Source organism: Phocoena sinus, chromosome 14, assembly GCF_008692025.1.
Source record: "Phocoena sinus isolate mPhoSin1 chromosome 14, mPhoSin1.pri, whole genome shotgun sequence".
NCBI lineage: Eukaryota > Metazoa > Chordata > Mammalia > Artiodactyla > Phocoenidae > Phocoena > Phocoena sinus.
In genome coordinates, this window is record NC_045776.1 from 82,246,013 (window position 1) to 82,262,335 (window position 16,323).

The 16,323-nt window shown below is 48.8% G+C and overlaps 2 protein-coding genes across 7 annotated transcripts in view; both read left to right on the forward strand.

Annotated features, from left to right (window-relative positions):
* Positions 1-2,856, forward strand: part of MLXIP (MLX interacting protein) — a 61,426-nt gene extending 58,570 nt beyond the window's left edge. For all 6 annotated transcript variants that reach the window (XR_004345443.1, XR_004345444.1, XM_032603095.1 and 3 more), the window contains one exon: positions 1-2,856. This exon is cut by the window's left edge. The gene's annotated coding sequence lies outside the window, so the exon portion shown is untranslated.
* A 122-nt stretch (positions 2,857-2,978) lies between these two features.
* The window catches only part of LRRC43 (leucine rich repeat containing 43), a 39,042-nt gene continuing 25,697 nt past the window's right edge, over positions 2,979-16,323 (forward strand). Inside the window, exons 1-5 of the mRNA XM_032654074.1 lie at positions 2,979-3,120; positions 3,588-3,776; positions 4,605-4,695; positions 5,765-6,320; positions 16,065-16,246. The gene's annotated coding sequence lies outside the window, so the exon portion shown is untranslated. The remainder of the gene's footprint in view (positions 3,121-3,587; positions 3,777-4,604; positions 4,696-5,764; positions 6,321-16,064; positions 16,247-16,323) is intronic.

Here is a 16,323-nt window from a genome sequence, read left to right on the forward strand (position 1 = left end):
ACAGGAGCTCAGCCTTGCCCCGGAGTGGACACGAGGTCTCCCTCAAAAGTGGAAGAGCACCGTGGTAAGAACTCCGTGAGGCTCAAAAGGGAAAAAGGAAAGCCAGAGACGTTCCAGCCATGAGGGCTTGTGGAGGGTCCAGCCCTCGGCCTCGCCCCAGTTCCTGTGCCTTCGTTAACCGCGTGGTGGCCGCGGAGCTCGGCCCGGCCATGACCTCTCTGAGATCACTAGCTTTCTCCCCACCCCTTGCTGGGAGTTTTTGTTTTTTTTTTTTTTTTTTTTTTTTAGCTCCATGGGATATAAAATTGGCCTCTTCCTTCTCTGGCCTACCTCTCCCTCCCTTTGGCTGATGTAATGTTCATGATTCTGTTTTTTTAAATATTTAAGGCTGTTAGGTTGTATGAGGCATTGAAGGGTGTGTGTGTGTGTGTGTGTGTGTGTGCGCGTGCGCGCGCGTGTGTGTGTGTGTGTGTGTGTCCCAGCAGACGTTTAACTAGATGCATGTTTTGTTTTGAGCTATTTCCTTACATCCTTTTCTCTTGGTGCTCACCATCATGGCTGTAGGGCTGCAGAGCCATATCTCTTACTACAGACACGTTTGTTTCTTGCCCCGGCAGTTTTCTTGTCTTGGATTCTTGCCTGATGAGTCTGGCCAGACGGGGGCCTAGCCTGGACCTCTGTCCTGGGGTCCCAGGCCGGGATGCAGGGACCCCGGGACCACCCTGCCGACCGCCTCCAGTGGATGCTGTAGTTTGTTTACGCTCACTTTCACCCCTCCTTCTGCCCCTCCTCCCGCAAAAGAGACTTAAAAATGCTGACACTTTGGAGAATAAGAAAATCAATCTGAAAAGGAAAAAAAAAAAAAGCCCGTCTGGCACGTAATCTCTGAAAGTGTTTCTGTGAAATCTTTCTGTGCCGTCACCTCCCTTCCCACTGCTGGTTGCTGTTTGACACCGTGTGGGAGATGCAGGGAAAGTGGGGCTTTCCGCAGTTGGTTGGCCCGTCCCTCCCTCGGTCTCAGGTGGGTGACATCCTGCTGTCACCCCTCTCCCACCAGGCCCCCAACCTGGCTGGGGTTTTCAGGGCACAAGGGAAGAAGCAGCCCCGGCGTCAGGAGTCAGTGTCGATGTGAGCACCAGGTCTCGTTGGGGAGGGACTGGCAGGGCTCTGCGGGTGACCTCGTGCACCCAGCTCCCTCTACTCTGTCCTTGTGACCTGGTCCCGCCTCCCTTTCTAGATAGCGCTCAGCCCTCCAGCTTGTTATTGCTCTGGCCGATAGAAAGAGAAACTTCGATTCTTAGGGGACATGGCATCCCAGGGTGGGGGCCAAACCCCTTGTCCCTCCCCAGGTGAAGGGGTGCGGTGGCCTCCTCTCAGCCTGGGCCTCGCCTCCCTGTACAGCCGGCTCTCCACCTGGATGAGTGAGTCCGAGCGGCAGGCTCGTCGTCGTTTTCAAGATCACACGTTCTCACTGTCCAGCTGAACAAGGGCTCATCAGGGTGGAGCTGGGGCTGTCCAGGGGGCCTGTCTGCCCGCGGCCTGCACACTTGCTCAGTGTGGACCCAGCCCCGCGCTGGCTAACCTGCCCCACTTCGGTTGTTTTATCTCATCTGGGCTGCAGGGGGGCAGTCTTGGAACACCGCTTGTCAGAGCAGCTTGGCTTCCTTGGTGGCGGGCCTGCTAAGGAAGGGAGCTGGGGCGCCCCAGTGTGGGCTCAAGGGCAGCAGTGGGCGGGGGTCTTTGGCTCCATGCCCCTGGTGCCTCGTACATGAAAGAGGATTGTCACCATGTCTGAACACAGATGACAGGACAGGACAGCGAGGGTGGAGGGTGGAGGAGCTTGGACCTTCAACACGTACATTTCAGTGGTCGCGTATCCTTGACCCGCTCAGCAGGCAGGTGTGGGGATCGGAGGGGCTCCAGGAGCAGAGAGAAGCCTCAGGACCCCCCGGGTGCCTCCACACAGATCACCTGCCCTGTTTTCTTTTCCTTCTGACGCCTTGGCTTTCCCAGCTCACCACACAGGGCTGTTTCCTGTCGAGGCTTGTGAAAATAAGCCTTTGATAAAGAAAAGGGAACTTTTCCTGTTGAATGTTGGCTTTCACTATGCGTGTGCGTGTGTGTGTGTGTGCGCGCACGTGTGCGCTTGCCCTGCGTGTGTGTTTACTTAATGGAATTTTATTTTTGTGAAATTCTTTTATAATTATGTAGCAAAATTCAGCTCCATCTCCCAGTCCAACTTTTGGTTCCAGAGTCAACCCTGGGCGTCACTAATTTGAAGAATTCTCTCCTGGGTTTCTGAACGGAGATGCGCCACTGTCAAGAGTTGAGGTTGTGGAGAGGGTTGGGAGAAACTGAAGTCTGATGCATTTCCGTAGCGTTTACATCCCACAGTTAAAAGGTAGGAAGGGCTCAACCAGGGAGACACGAAGCCCAGGCTGTGTTTCTTGCGAGGGAGCTGGACCACGGCCTCAGCCCGAGGTGCCCTGCTGCTGCTTTAACTGAATCTGTTCACACGGCTTGTTTTGCTTGTTTTGTAACGCCACAGCTGAAACAGCACGTTCTTTTCCTTTTTTGGGTTTCAGTTCATTGTATAAATGGTTCATTTTTTCTGTTGTGAGCTCTGGTGACTGTGTCAGGCCTCCGGTAGGAGACAGTCACCCCTTGTGGGCAGAAAAACAAAACCCAAGAAGAGTTTTGTGAATCGGAGGCTCCCTCAGGCCTGCGCCATCCAGAGACGGCCCTTTATGCTCCACTGTTGAAAAGCGAGTTTCCACCAGCTGTATTCAACACTACAATGCAGTTCAAAAACTATATTTGCAACCAAGACAATAAAAAGCCGTATTTTTTTGAAAAGCCTGTGCTGTGTGGTCTTTGCTACCCTGTTGAGCAGCGGAAGAGATGTTACTGAGATCAGAGCTGAGTGATGCTCACACCTGACTCACTCGTGCTAGCCTTGGGGGAAGTGGGTGCAGCCTGGAGCCGAGGGGCTGGGAGTGAGGAGACAGGCCTGAGGCAGTGGGGCCCCAGAGGTGGCCCTAGAAGACTGCAGTCCTAAAGAGGGGCCTCCGCCGAAAGGCCCGACAGGACAGATTCTGCCCGTGAACTCACCAGGGCCAGGTGCTCCAGGCCTTTCCCAGGTGGACAGAGTCCAGGGGTACTTGTACAAAACTACCCGTTTCCTTGTGTGGAACTCGGGCAAGCAGCAGCCTCCCTGCCCTCTTTACAGGGTGGGCACGAGGGTCACATGAAGTCACGAGCGTCCGGTGCCCAGAAAGAACAGGTTATCACCAGCGTGGCCAGCACTGGCTTCAGCACAGGGTTGGGGCGGGGGGGGGGGGGGGGGGGGGCTGCGTTGCGGTGATGCCCCGGGGCGGGGGGTGGGGGGCTGCTGACTGTTGACCTGACACTGTAGACAGAAAATGCTGGGAAGTTGACCAGCAGAGATGTCCCTTTGTTGTGCTGAGATGTTGATGATCTCTGTTTAATCTAAAAGCCTTTCTTTTAGCCCTACCATCTTCCTGTGCCCCCAGCTCCTTGGGGCTGGGCAGGGTGACTGTAAGATGAGCCGTGCTGTCCCCTTTCAGGCTGCCGGCCCCTCTACAGAGCTGCTGGCTTGTTTCACTGAACAACTGCCCGGATCCATATCTCCTAAGATGCAGTGGGTTCATATGCAGGCCCTTGTTTGATCAACCCCCCACGCCTCCCCCGAGGAAAAAAGTCTTCATGACACAAAGCCAGATTTGGGGCCGTGAGAACCAGGGACCCTGAGAGAGGTGAGTGGCTCATGGACTCCTTGAGGCTAGAAGGAACTCGGTTTCCATTGACCTCATCAGTGGGTGTCCAGTTGGTTCTTCTAACTTTTTTTTTTTTTTTTTTTTTGCGGTACGCGGGCCTCTCACTGTTGTGGCCTCTCCCATTGCGGAGCACAGGCTCCGGACGTGCAGGCTCAGCGGCCATGGCTCACGGGCCCAGCTGCTCCGCGGCATGTGGGATCCTCCCGGACCGGGCCACGAACCCATGTCCTCTGCATCGGCAGGCGGACTCTCAACCACTGCGCCACCAGGGAAGCCTGGTTCTTCTAACTTTTTGAGCCCAGCCCCATGTTAGGTATGGGATTTTAAAGATAGTTGGGGTGTAATTAGGAGAAGAAGGGAGGGTTTGGAAGTGGGGAGGGAAGAGCGGAGTGTCTAGAGGGACAGACCAGGGCACTGGAGCTTCCCTGCCTCAGTGTCGGGCACTGGGCCACATGCCCCACTCTGGACAGTTCTCGAGTGGGTGGTGCGGTTATTCCCATTTTATAGAGGAAGAAATCAAAGTTGTTTCCAAGGTGGCGAGGCTGCATGGGTCAGAGCCAGAAGGCTAAAGGTTCATTTTTTATCCTGTAACGGGCCTCTCCACCGAATCTGGAGGATTATCCGTGACGTCCTTCCCCTCCCCTTCCCCTCCTCCAGCAGCAAGTCCTGTCGAGTTTGTCCTCCAAATGTCTTCCAAACACATCATCCACTTTTCTCCAGCCCCACAGTCATCATCACCCAAGTCGGAGTTGCCATCGTTTCTCAAGTTCACACGATGGTGTCGTCCATCCCTTCTCTGTCTTGTAGCCTCGACCTTATAGTCAGTGGGAGCTTGAGGAAGTCCTAGTCTGGCCACAGCACTGACTCCACGCAGCCCTTCAAGGGTTTCCAGATAAAGGTCAGTCCACCCCGCTCCGTTGAACCCATCCTGCCCCTACTTGCCTTTCCAAGCTCATTTTTGCTCTTTTCAGTTCCTTGAACATTCCTTGCTTTGTTTTGTTTCACTCTTCAGGTTTTCCCAAGGCCTCTTTCCTCTGTGCAGGCCTTTGCCCGTCTCCACCCCTTTTCCTGAATAGCTCCTATTCTTTCTTCCCATTTTAATCCTTAAATGTCAGTTCTTCAGAAAGCAGCCCTAATGTTCCTCCCACCAACACACAGGTGCATGCACGCTCGCCCACACACGCGCACACACGTGCACACACCAAGTCAGACCTCAGAGCAGCTGTATTTCCTCCGGATGCTGGTCATGTTTGTCATTATCATTTATCTTCCCCGCCAGGTTCTGAGGCCCATCAGAACAAGAGGCCCAGGGCCACTGCTGTGCCCAGCTCAGAACCAGCACAGCAGGTGCTCAGGGCACCTGCCCAGTGGCCCTCAGCCCCAGGCCCTTCCACCAGCCCGGCGGCCCCTTCAGTACCTCCATGTCAGACAGGCGGAGGGTGTGGGGAGCCTGACGAGACGGGGTGGGGGGTGGGGGGGAGCAGGCAAGCAGCAGGTGCAGAGCTCAAGCTCAAGTGGGTGTCCTGCAGGGTTTAAGGTTGGCTCCTACGATTACATACTTAATATAAAACATCAACTTCAGTAATTCAGGTTGTAGATATGATTAGAATAGTCACCAAATGGCATTTGAGAGCGTATCATCTTGGATGTGGACTTGATTCTATAGAACACAGTCTACCTTCTTTAGTAGCTCTGTTTTGTATGTCAAGCTCTGAATTTAGCCTTGTGTAGGCTGCTGGGATTATACTCAATGCGTGTTTTACCTTTTTACTTCAGAAAATTTCCAGCACACCCAGAAGTAGAGCAGTGCAGTGAACCCCTACCTACCCGTCATACACTGTAACAATGACCAACTCAGGGCCAGTTTTGTTTGCTATATAACTCACCCCCACCGCCATCATTTTGAAGCAAATCCCAGACACCATATGGATTTCATCTGTTAATAGTAAATGTGCTTTTGTTTCCAGAATTGCATCTACGCCTGCAACGTTGGTCGTTTGAAAACTCCCGAAGGCTTTGTGAAAAACTACCAAGTCACAGTTGATGAGAAACCTGGGGCGTAGGGAGTTCTGATTGATCAGCTTTTCTGTTTCACTGAATCATTAGCTAGAAAACCCTTATTGTTTAGAGAAGGGGAGAAGCTTTCTAAGCGTCTACTTTCATGCCTTATATGGGTTTGTACAGCAAACAGTCTAACCTCTTGATCTAGTCTGACTGACTGTCGCTCCTGGGGGATGTGACTGAACAGGGCTGGTTGGTACCATTACAGGTTTGTGGCGGGGATGGGGCCTTCCCACCTGTCCCCTTATCTGTCCCGCAGCCCAGATTCCAACCTATCGGTGTCTCCTGAGTCCCCAGCATAACTGAACACCCTCCCCACCCCCCATAGACAAAGGATCCTCCAGTTCCATGCCCCGCCACAACACCTGCCACAAGTTCCCCCAGCTTTCTCTCTTTCCTCCAGACTTTGATCAAGACACGTGTGCTGAAGGATGAATTTGTACTCAGCTCAGGGGACACACGGTGAGTTTATTGGAGACACGACAAAAGTCTGTCTTGGTACGAAGGGGTGGGGAGAAGCACGGGGTGCCGTAGAGGAGGAGCTGCAGGGAGACTGCTGGGGGGTCGGGGAGGGGGTCAGGGAGGGGGTCAGTGAGAGGCCCCTGGAAGGTGGCCCCCGAGCCAGGACCCAGCAGGACAAGAGTCAGCCATGCAGGGGGGCAAGACCCGCAGGGAAGAGCATGTCTCATGGGAAGAAACGTTGACCAGACGCCACAGCTGCCTTCGCATGGAACCTTCCCTCCCTCTCCACTGGGGCTTTTGCTCGTCTGTGGCCTCTTCCGTCCCGCGCACTTTTCTCTTTTTCCGGTTGACTCCTTCCTCTCCCCGCAGAAGCGTCTCAAGTCTCTCTCCTCATAACCAGCCTTCCTTTAGCTTTCACCCTCCCTGGCCTAGAACGCGTTCATTCCCACATACTCTACATCTCCCTACATGGCGTTGCCATCTGCCCAGTCACTCAGGCCGGAGATTCACATGGCACCCTCGTTCTTCCTTTTCCCTTGCTTCCCACCTCTGATCTACCAGGAGGTCCTGTCAGTGGTCCCGCAAACCAGCTCAAACCCAGCCGTTTCTCCCCACCCCCACTGCCACCACCCGTCCGGACAGCGTGCATTCCCAGGTTCCTCCTCTCGCTGCCCTCTGTCATCAATTCCCCCCAGAGCTAGAGCGATCCTTTTAAAGACACCTACCACACACCGTCCTCCTCCTGCTTAATGGTCCAGAGGCTTCCTGCCGCATTTAGAGAAAAATCCAAACTCCTCACCCTTTAGCTCCCGACTGCCTTGCGAGTGACAACATTTCTGGGCCCGAAAATCTGTAAGATGTGGACAATAATTACGCCTGGGGACTTCCCTGGCGGTCCAGTGGTTAAGGCTCTGTGCTTCCGCTGCAGGGGGCGTGGGTTCGAACCCTGGCTGGGGAGCTAGGATCCCACTTGCCTCGAGGCGTGGCCAAAAAAAAAAAAATCCCCACGGTAATTCCGCCTGCCCCACTGGGTCACTGTAGGGGTTCAGGGCGCTTGTTTTATAATCAGCATCTCCAGTGTCAGCTCCTCTTACTCTTCTTTCCTTCCCACCTTCTCCCCCGTCCCCTCTTCCAAAGTTCCCCGTTTTTATTAAGGCATTGCTAAGACCATCCTCCCTTTCTTTTTTATTGAAGTGTAGTTGATTTACAATGTCATGCCAATCTCTGCGGTACAGCCGAGTGACTCAGTTATACACATGTAGACATTCTTTTTCAAATTCTTTTCATTATGGTTTATTACAGGATATTGAATAGAGTTCCCTGTGCTATGCATTAGGACCTTGTTGTTTCTCCATTCTAAATGTAATAGTTTGCATCTACCAACCCCAAGCTCCCAGTCCATCCCTCTCCCTCCCCCCTTCCCCCTTGGCAACCACAAGTCTGTCCTCTATGAGTCTGTTTCTGTGTTGTAGATGGGTCCTTTGTGCCATATTTTAGATTCCACATATAAGTGATGTCATATAAGACCATCCTCCTTTGTAGGACACTGGACTCATTCTAGTTCTCCTTCCCCACAGCATCCTGCCCGCCCCCTTTTCATTTGTCAGATCCTGTGCTGTGAATTCTTTCTCTAGAACGTCGCTGACCGTGGTCCCGGGCCTCACCTAGGGCCCAGCTGGTACGGGTCAGAGTTGAGCTACTCCCCAGTGAAACTTCCCAGCTCTGGCCTGAAAAGTTCAGGAAATAGCATGGAGCTTCCCACCACACCCATCCTTTTGTCAAAAAATCTGCCCCCTCCCAGCCCTTGAGAACTTACTGCTCTTTTAGAACAAAGCCCTGCCCTTAGCCTGGCCTTCAGCTCAGCACTGACACTGTCTCCCCTTACAGGTTCCAGGCGAAACGAACTCCCTGTGGTTGTGCAGTCACACCCCGCACTTCTTCCCTCTGTTCCTTTGCGAGCACTCCCCCCGCCCCCCGGAAGGCCCGATGCTTCCTCCTCTCCGTAGCCTGCCCTGGCCTGGTCCGCCCCACTTTGGACTCTGAACTACCACCAGTGCTCCATTTCTGTCACTTACATCACATGCTACCTTTTTTTGCTTGGTGCTGTAAATGTCAGTACTGCTTTCATTACATCACCTCTTCCTAAGGTAGGAACCACATCTCGTTTTATCAGTCATCTACCCGAGCACAAAGCTTTGGTGTCCTGAGCTTATGATCTAAGTCATATCTACTGCTACCTGCCAGGGATGATGCAACAGCCCTATGAAATAGGTACTGTGATTATCCCCACTGTAGAGATAAGGAAGTTGAGGCTGAGAGAGTCACAGAACTTGCCCAAGGGCATCATCACGGAGTGCGAAGCTGAGCTGCAGGCCCAGGTGAGTCTGACTATAGCGCCTCCTGCAAATGGTAACAGCCGACACGTGCCAGCCCCCAGGCTAGACATCTTTACATAACCTGTTGTTATCCTCAAAAGACCCCATATGGTGGGGATAATTATCCTCTTTTTACACTGGAGAAAACGAAGGCTTACCCTCTATGATAAGAGCACTCAACAGACTGGCAGTAGAAGGGCAGTTCCTCAACCTGATAAAGGCATCTACGAAAACCCCACAGTGAACATATTTAATGGTGAAAGACTGAATACTTTCCACCTAAGAGAGGAAGCAGACAAGGATGCCTGCTCTCACTAGGACTGGACAACACTGTCCCAGAGGGTCTAGTCAGGGCAGATTGACAAGACATAGAAACTCAAGGCATTCTGACTGGAAAAAAGGAGTAAAACTCTCTCTCTGTGCAGATGACACGATGCTTTAACATAGAAAACCCTAAAGGATACACACACACGCACACACACATACACATTAGAGCTAGTAAATGAGTTCAGCAAGGTCCTAGGACACAAGGTCAATATACAAAAATCAGCTGCATTTCTGGACACTAGCAATGAACAACCCAAAAATGAAGAAACAAGTCCATGTACAATAGCATCAGAGAGAAGAAAATACTTAGGAATAAATTTAATCGGGGAAGTCTAAGACTTTTACACTGAAAATTGTAAAGCATTGTTGACTATTATTCATCCATGAAAAGGAATGAAGTACTGACACAGGCTACTACATGGATAAACCTCAAAAACATGGTGCTCCGTGAAAGGAGCCAGACACAAAAGGCCGCACACTGTATGAGCCCATATAAGTGAAATATCCAGAACGGGCAAATCCATAGAGACAGAAAGCAGATTGGATGTGGTCGGGGGAGGGAGAGCAGGAGCGTACTTAATGGGTACGGGGTCTCCGTTTGGGAGGATGACAGTGTTCTTGGGACTTAATATACATGGTGGTCACGTGACATTGTGAGTGTATGAAATGCCACTGAATTGTACACTTTAAGATGGTTAATCTCATGTAAATTTCACCTCAATTTTTTTTTAATGTTGACAAAAATTTAAAGAAGACCTAAATAAATGGAAAGACATCCGGTGTTCATGGATTGGAAGACAGTATTGCCAAGATGGTAATACTCCCCAAAGTGACCTACAAGGTGCAGTGCAATCCCTATCAGAGTTACAACTATATATTTTTTTTTGCAGAAATGAAGAAGTTGATCCTAAAATTCATATGGAAATGCAAGGGACCCAGAATAGCCAAAACGATCTTGAAAAAGAAGTACAAAGTTGGAGGGCTCACACTTCCCAATTCAGAAACTTACTACCAAGCTGCAGCGATCAAGACAGTGTGATACTGGCATTAAAACAGACATGTAGATCAATGGAATTCTAGTCTATCGAGATCTAGAAACACACCTATAAACCTATTATCAAATGATTTTTGAGAGGGATGCCAAGACTCTTGTGGGGAGAGAATAATCTTTTCAGTAAATGATGTTGGGTCTTAGAAGAAAACCGGTCTAAATCTTCATGACCTTGGACTGGGCAACAGTTTCTTAGACATGACATCAAAAGCACAAGCAACCAAAGGAAAAATAGAGTACACTTCATCAAAAATAAAAATGTTTGTGTGTCAAAGGACACTATCAAGAAAGTGAAAAGACAACCCACAGAATGGGAAAAAACCTTTGCAAATCATATATAAGACAAGGGGCTGGTACTCAGAACATATAAAAAAAACTTACAACTCAAACAGACAAGACAATTTAAAAATAGACAAAGGATTTGAATGGATCTTTATCCAAAGAAAATATACAAGTGGCCAATAATCACAAGAAAAGATGCTCAACATCATTAGTCAGTCATTATGGAGATGCATATTAAAAACCACTGTGAGGGCTTCCCTGGTGGCACAGTGGTTAAAAACCTGCCTGCCAATGCAGGGGGCATGGGTTCAAGCCCTGGTCCGGGAAGATCCCACATGCCGCGGAGCAACTGAGCCCGTGCGCTACAACTACTGAGCCTGTGCTCTAGAGCCCTCAAGCCACAACTACTGAGCCCGTGTGCCACAACTACTGAAGCCCGTGCACCTAGGACCCATGCTCTGCAACAAGAGGAGCCACCACAATGAGAAGCCCGCGCACTGCAACGCAGAGTAGCCCCTGCTCGCCACAACCAGAGAAAGCCTGAGCGCAGCAACGAAGACCCAACACAGCCATAAATAAATAAATTTATTTTTTAAAAAACTTTAAAAATGAGGAAAGACAGCCCTTTATAGAGACACATGAGTGATAAAACAATGATTCTCAAGTTGGGGAGATCAGAGAGAAGTGTCAGAATCAATCAAAGTCTTTTTCAAATGATAGGAGTCCTTGACCTTATCTCCATTTGGAGATGACGTGGAGAACCACGACTAGCAAGCACGTGCCTGTAGCATCCCTCAGAAGTGGAGGGGCAGAGGCGGAAAGTTGAGATACAAGATGTGGAAATAATCGTGAGGATCACTTCATATGAATGTGTTAATATATATATTTTGTGGGTTTTTAAAGAAATTTTCATTGAAATACAGTTGATTTATGATGTGTTAGTTTCAGGTGTACAGCAAAGTGATTCAGTTATACACATATACATATATATGTATCTATTCTTTTTTTAGATTCTCTTCCATTATAGGTTATTACAAGATATTGAGTATAGTCCCCTGTGCTATACAATAGGTTCTTGTTGGTTAACTATTTTATATATAGCAGTGTGTATATTTTAATCCCAAACTCCTAATTTATCCTTCCCTCCCCTTCCCCTTTGGTAACTATAAGTTTGTTTTCTATGTCTGTGGGTCTGTTTCTATATATATTTTGGGGAAAAAAAGAGGTGGTTTTGGGAGAAAAAAATCTTCTCCTAAATAGAGTTGAGAGGTGAAAATGGAGTGAACTTGAATACAGAGGGCACAAGTCACTGTGGGATGCTAGTTGGATCTGTCCTTCTAAAGCAGAGCCTCCGGGCCTTCTGTGGTGGTGCAGTGGTTAAGACTCCAAGCTTCCAATGCAGGGGGCCCAGTTTCAATCCCTGGTCAGGGAACTAGATCCCACACGCATGCTGCGACTAAAAGTTCGAATGCCCCAACTAAGGAGCCCACGTGCTGCAACTAAGGAGCCCGCCTGCCGCAACTAAGGAGCCCACCTGCCACAACTAAGACCCAGAGCAACCAAATAAATAAATATTAAAAGAGAGAGAGAGAAATAGCAGAGCCTCCCATGAACCGCTGACAAAGGGCCTCAGAAGCTTTTTCGGCGATAGAGCAAAATGTTTCAGCTCTCTGGTTTCTGTAGTGGGAGAAACCTCGGTTCTGATCTCAGCTTAGCTGCTTCTTAAGCTTAGGGAGTAGCACCACCAGCTAAAGAACTACTTAAATCTCTGAATCATGATTTTCTCATGTATAAAATGTTGATGACAGTACTAAAATGTTCCAAGGATTGAGTGTGATAATGTGTGTAAAACACAAGGCAGTCAATAAATGATAGTTTTTATCATTGCCTATTACAAAAAAATTAAAAAATTTTTTAAATTAAAAAATAAAAAAAAGAACACTGTGAGAGCTTCCCTGGTGGCGCAGTGGTTGAGAGTCTGCCTGCCGGTGCAGGGGACACGGGTTCGTGACCCGGTCCAGGAGGATCCCACGTGCTGCGGAGCGGCTGGGCCCGTGAGCCATGGCCGCTGAGCCTGCGCGTCCGGAGCCTGTGCTCCGCAACGGGAGAGGCCACAACAGTGAGAGGCCCGCGTACGGCAAAAAGAAAAAAGGACACTGGGAGATGCCTCTTCACACCTTCCAAGCTGGTGATGATAAAAACAAAACAAAACAAAGCAAATGGAGAATAAGAAGTGTTGTGAAGGATGTGGCGGGCGATATTGGAATCCTTGCACAAGACTGGTTGGAATGTTAAAATGGTGTGGGCTCTGTGGGGGAGTTTGGTGGTTCCTCCAGAAGTTAACTCCAGAGTTATTATGTGGCTCAGCAATTCCATTCCTAAGCACATGTTCCAAAGAAATAGCTGTGTGCAAATATTCATAGCAGCACTATTCATAATAGTCAAATGCAGAAACAACCCACGTGCCCTTGAAGTGATGAATGGATAAACCAAAGGTGGCATATCCATGAAGTGGAATATTATTCAGCCATAAAAATGGATAAAGTACCGACACAGGCTACCACATGGATGAATCTTGAAAACATTATGCTCAGTAAAAGAAGCCAGACTAAAAAGGTCACGTATTGTATTATTCCATTTCTGTGAAGTGTCCAGAATAAGCAAATCCATGGACAGAAAGTAGGTTAGCGGCCACCAGGGGCCGAAGGGAGAATGGGAAGTGACTGCTACAGGGTACAAGGTTTCTTCTGGGGGTGATGAAAATGTTCTGGAAATGGATTGTGGTGACGGTTGCACAACCCTGTGAATATACTTACATACAGACACACACAGCTAAACTGCATACTTTAGAGAGAGGAAGTAGTTTATGTAAAGTTACGTATGGTCCTAAATAGAGGACCAGACACTGGAAGCCAAGAATATCTGCTTTTACACCAATGCTGCTGGGGGAAGAATGTTTCCAGGGCCCTTGAATAAGTAAATTAATAGAGTTGGGATGTCACAGAGCCTCAGAAGTATCGTTTTGAATATTCCTTCTCATTATAAAATACTATAGTTTTGGAGAGTCCGTAGAAGGGCTGAGAGAAGTAATATTGGCTACACTGAAAAATCGGTTATACTATGCAAGGACTAATCCGCCCTGATGATGCTGTGCTTCGGTTGTGCCCTTCAGCTGGGAGTCTGAAGAGCAGATGAAGAGCTGTGAACAGGGAACTCTAATTTCAGAGATCAGTGAGAAGAAATGACAAACTTTACAAGCCCACTACTGTGGTGAACAGCCTTGGGACAGCCTTTACCCATATGCGTAAAACCCTTCAAAGCTCTCCATTTCTCAGCCTCTCTTCTCTGACAGCTATTTATTTCAAAATTTAAAGTGTGTTTATTTTACTGATTTCTAAAATAATACATATTAATTTTAGAAAATTTGGAAAGTCCATAAAAATATAAAGAAAATTATCCTCATCCCCAAAGATAACTTTTTTCCAGTCTTGCTTTCTGTCCCTATACTATATAGGTATATACACACATTTTTAAACTCAACGAGAATGATGATAGGTACAGTTTTGTATCCTGCTTCTGTAAACATCACATTTGGAGCATTTTACCGTACCATTAAGTATTCTTTGAGGAAATGGTTTTGAATAGCCACATAATACCATCTTATAGAGACACAATAGGGTTTTTTTTGTTTTTTGGTTTTTTGCCATTTCCTTATTTTTAGTCACTTGGGTCACATGGCAGCCGTGAAAATGTGCCTCTCAGATCTCCTACTTTGAGAAGCTAGTGGACTGGGGGTCCCAGCTGCTGTGCTCTGAAGCCCAGCGGCCCATCACACAGGGCCCTTGTCCCCCACAGGCCCCTCCCAGCCAGTGACAGGGCGGCAGGGACACTGAGGCTGCCTCACTCCTGGGAGGCACGAGGTCCCTCTGACAAGTGACTTGGAGGATTTCCTGACGGCCTTGCTGATCTCTCTCAGCAAAGCACCTCAGGGTGAGATGCCGCTTCCTGCCCTCCTGCCTTCTCTCTTCTCTTCAGCGCAGGCCAGGCCTGCCTCTTCCTCCCCCACTTCCCCTTACGGGCTTGTCGACGGATCAACCTTTCTTCGCGGCGAATCCCGTCTCCGGATCTGCGCCTCGGATGGCCTCGACTAACACAGGTTGCTTCCACTCTTGTTTCCTTGTTTGTTTTCTCATTAATGCTGTTATGAACACATCAGTGTGTATATCCTGTCCCAGTTACGATTATCTCCTTAGGAAATTCCGTGAGCAGAGAATACCCGGGGAGGGTTCCCCAGTGAGGGATAGCATCCTTTTATAAGACGGGCACCTGTTTCCAGAAGTGGGTGAGTAGGCCTTTCACAGCCTCATCATCAAGCCCGAGCTCTTGTAAAACCTCTGCTGATTGGATGGGCGGGAAAGAGAGCCTTCTGTTTATTTGCCTTTCTCGGTTACTCAGTGAGGTTCAGCCGAGTTTCACATTTACGGGCTGTTTGATTTCTTGTTTTCACATTGAAGCATTTCTTTCTCCTCTCCCCTCTCCTCGTCCTCTCTTCTGTCTCTCGTTATCCGTTGCCTTGTCTATTTCCTTTTGATTTTTCCTCTCATGTTTTAAATCTCCAGAATAAGAATATGACCTTGCTTAAAAGTGTTTTTCTTACAGCTTTATGTTCCTGACTCTTCCTTTATAAATTGAGCACGTTTTAGCTCTAAAGTTTGAGCTCAGTCTCAAAAAGTTCCCCCTGAGAAAAGTAAGTCCTATTATCATATTAGTGTTTTCTTCTCTGTGACCCTTGATTACTTGTTTTCCTCTTCTCTGTGAGTCAGCGGCACTTGATTTTTTTTTTTTTAATTTTTAAATTTTTGGCTGCATTGAGTCTTCATTGCTGCACGCAGGCTTTCTCTAGTTGCGGCGAGCGGGGGCCACTCTTCGTTGCAGTGTGTGGGCTTCTCATTGCAGTGGCTTCTCTTGTTGTGGAGCACGGGCTCTAGGCGCAAGGTCTTCAGTAGTTGCAGCACGCAGGCTCAGTAGTTGTGACACTTGGGCCCTAGAGTGCGCAGGCTCAGTGGTTGTGGCTCGCAGGCTCTAGAGCACAGGCTCTGTGGCCCACGGGCTTAGTTGCTCCGTGGCGTGTGGGATCTTCCCGGACGAGGGATTGAACCCTTGTCCGCTTCATTGGCAGGCGGATTCTTAACCACTGCGCCACCAGGGAAGTCCCCTGGATTTTTTTAAAAAAATGTTTTATTTTGAAATAAATTTAGAAATACAGCAAAGTTATAGATAGTACAGAGTTCCCATACACCCTTCTCCAGTTTCTCCTAAATATAAAGTCTTACATAACCCAGCCACATCTATCAAAACTAAGAAATTAACACTAGTACAGGCTTAATTTGGGTTTTTCCACCAGTTTTTTCACTAATATCTTTTTCAAATCCCCTCCAAGATTGCGTCCAATGATCATGTCCCCTTGGTCTCCACTCTGTGATAATTTCTCAGTCTTCCTCGATTTTCCTGACCCTGACCCTTTTGAAGAGGACTGGTCAGGGTTTCTGCAGATTATCCCGCAATTTGGGTGTGTCTGATATTTTCTCAGGAGGACGCTGGGCTTGTGGATTTGGGGGAAGAGTCCCACAGAGGTGAGGGGTTGCCCTTCCCATCATGATTTATCGGGAGCACCCGACACCCTGACTGGAGGTGTTTATGTCACTACAGGTGGTGTTGACCTTGCCCCCTTGCTCAGGGAGGTGTCAGCCGTGTCTCCACTGCTGAGTTGCTGTCTTTTGCTTCCCTACTCTGTGCTTTAGAAGCAAGCCACCGTCCAGCCTACTGTCAAGGGGAGTGGTGTCCAGCTGCACCTCCTGGAGGGGGCATATCAAAGAATTCGTGGACACAAGGTAAAACCACCACAATAATTAGTAAATATTGGGAGGCTATGCAAATTTCCTGTTTCTCCTCCATTTCCCCCATTAAT